Source organism: Dendropsophus ebraccatus, unplaced genomic scaffold, assembly GCF_027789765.1.
Source record: "Dendropsophus ebraccatus isolate aDenEbr1 unplaced genomic scaffold, aDenEbr1.pat pat_scaffold_1802_ctg1, whole genome shotgun sequence".
Taxonomy (NCBI): Eukaryota; Metazoa; Chordata; class Amphibia; order Anura; family Hylidae; genus Dendropsophus; species Dendropsophus ebraccatus.
Window position 1 is genome coordinate 27285 of NW_027209233.1, and position 3094 is coordinate 30378.

Genomic DNA, 3094 nt, shown 5'->3' on the forward strand with positions numbered 1-3094 from the left:
CGCAGGAGGGGAGGATGTAGCCTGGAGGATCCACTCCATGGCCAATCGTAGCTCTGTGCTCCTGTCAGAACCCGCAGCATCTCTGTATCAGAGGAAGATGGGGGAGGTGCAATCAGTCATGGGATGAGGGTGATGTTTAATGGGTGATAGTGATGGGGGTATAGTGAGGGGTGATAGTGATGGGGGTGATAGTGATGGGGGTGATGGGTGATGGTGATGGGGTGATAGTGATGGTGGTGATAGTGATGGGGGTGATAGTGATGGTGGTGATGGGGTGATAGTGCTAGTGATGGTGGTGTGGGGGTGATAGTGATGGTGGGTGATAGTGATGGTGGTGATAGTGCTAGTGTGGGGGTGATAGTGATGGGGGTGATAGTGGCTGGGGTGATAGTGATGGTGGTGATGGGGGTGATAGTGATGGGCGGTGATAGTGATGGGGTGTGATGGTGATGGGGGTGATCAGTGATGGGGGTGATCGTGATGGGGGTGATAGTGATGGGGTGATAGTGATGGTGGTGATAGTGATGTGGTGATCGTGATGGTGGTGATAGTGATGGTGGTGATAGTGATGGGGTGATAGTGCTGGGGTGTCGTGATGGTGGTGATAGTGATGGGGTGATAGTGAGGTGCTGGGGGTGCTAGTGATGGGGGTGATAGTATGGTGTGGGGTGATAGTGATGTTTTCTGGGGGTGATGGGGTGATAGTGATGGGGGTGATAGTGATGGGGTGATATGATGGGGGTGATAGTGATGGGGGTGATAGTGATGGTGATGGGGGGATAGTGATCGTGATGGGGGTGATAGTGATGGGGGTGATATGAGGGTGCTAGTGATGGGGTGATAGTATGGGGGTGATCGTGATGGTGATGGGGTGATAGTGCTGGGGGTGATAGTGATGGGTGGTGAAGTGCTGGGGTGATAGTGATGGGGGTGATAGTGATGGGGGTGATAGTGATGGTGGTGATAGTGCTTGGGGATAGTGATGGGGGTGATAGTGATGGGGGAGATAGTGAATGGGGTGATAGTGATGAGGGTGATGATGGAATCATTGATGATGATGAGGGTGATAATGTATGGGTGATGGTGATGATGTAATACGTGATGATGATTGTGGTTGATAATGTAATGGGTGATGATACAATGGGTGATGGGCCCCCGAGTGATGACCCCTTTGCCCTTTCTCCCCTGAGGCTGTCGGAGGTGGATAAGCAGTGCCTGTGGTAATTTCCGCCGCTGCCCCCCGCCTCCCCCGCACCTCCTGCCACTCATCCTGGGCAGCGCTCCCGGCTGGGACCCGCCCTCTATCTCGGCCATTACCGGGTGCTGGAGGACTGTAGCTTCTCGGGGCCTGGAGGCTCTGGGGTCCTGCTGAGTCCCTGGTGGTTCTGTAGTGGGGGAGGGGGCATTACACAGGCTGAGGCCTGCGAGGACATGACCACTCTGCCCTCTCTTCAGCTTTGTCCGATTGAGATCCGCAGGGCGGCGTGCCGGGAGCTGGAGCAGCTGTCATGTGACCACTACTGGACATCCTGCCACAATTAGTCCAGGTACCCGGCCAAGAGACATAACCCCCTCTCATCATCATCCCCCCCGCCTCTTATCCTTCTCCTTTATCCTCCTCATCGTCCTCTTCTTTATCCTCCTGCTCCTCCTTTTATTCCCCTTCTCCTCTTTATAATCCCCTCCTCTTATTCAGCCCTCCTCCTCTTTATCACCTCCTCCTCCTCATCGTTTATCCTTCTGCTCCTCCTTTATTTTACTCCGCCTTCTCCTCTTTATAATCCCCCTCCTCTTATTCAGCCTCCTCCTCTTTATCATCCTCCTCCTCCTCACGTTTATCCTTCTGCTCCTCCTTTATTTCTCCGCCTTCTCCTCTTTTAATCCCCTCCTCTTCTGCAGCCTCCTCCTCTATCTATCATCCTCTCTCTTATTCAGCCTCCTCCTCTTTATCATCCTCCTCATCGTTTATCCTTCTGCTCCTCCTTATTCTCCGCCTCTCCTCTTTCTCATCCTCATCCTCTTTTACAGCCTCCCCTCTTTATCATCCTCCTCCTCATCGTTTATCCTTCTGCTCCTCCTTTATTCTCCACCTTCTCCTCTTTATCATCCTCCTCCTCTTATACAGCCTCCTCCTCCTCTTTATCATCCTCCTCCTCCTCCTCATCGTTTATCCTTCTGCTCCTCCTTTATTCTCCGCCTTCTCCTCTTTATCATCCTCCTCCTCCTCCTCTTTATCATCCTCCTCTCCTCATTGGCCTCTTCTTTATCCTTCTCTCCTCCTTTATTCTCCACCTTCTCTTCTTTATATCCTCCTCCTCTTATTCGGCTGCCTCCTCCTCTTTATCATCCTCCTCCTCCTCCTCATTGGCCTCTTCTTTATCCTTCTGCTCCTCCTTTGTTCTCCACCTTCTCCTCTTTATCATACTCCTCCTCTTATTCAGACGACTCCCTCTTTATCATCCCTCCTCCTCATGTCCTCTTCTTTATCCTTCTGCTCCTCCTTTGTTCTCCTCCTCCTCCTCTTTATTATCATCCTCCTCCTTGTCCTCTTCTTTATCCGTCTGCTCCTCCTTTTTTCCTCCTCCTCCCCTCTTAATCTCCTCCTCCTCCTCCTCATTGTCCTCTTCTTTATCGCTTCTGCTCCTCCTTTGTTCTCCTCCTCCTCCTCGTTTATCATCCTCCTCCTCCTTCCATTGTCCTCTTCTTTATCCTTCTGCTGCCTCTTTATCATCCTCCTCTTCATTGTCCTCTTCTTTATCCTTCTGCTCCTCTTTGTTCTCCTCCTCTTTATCATCCTCCTTCTCCTCATTGTCCTCTTCTTTATCCTTCTGCTCCTCCATTTGTTCTCCTCCTCTTCCTCCTCCTCTTTATCATCCTCCTCCTCCTCCTCCTCCTCATTGTCCTCTTCTTTATCCTTCTGCTCCTCCTTTGTTCTCCTCCTCTTTCTCCTCCTCTTTATCATCCTCCTCCTCCTCTTTATCATCCTCCTCCTCCTCTTTATCATCCTCCTCCTCCTCTTTATCATCCTCCTCCCCTCATTGTCCTCTTCTTTATCCTTCTGCTCCTCCTTTGTTTCTCCTCCTCCCTCCTCCTC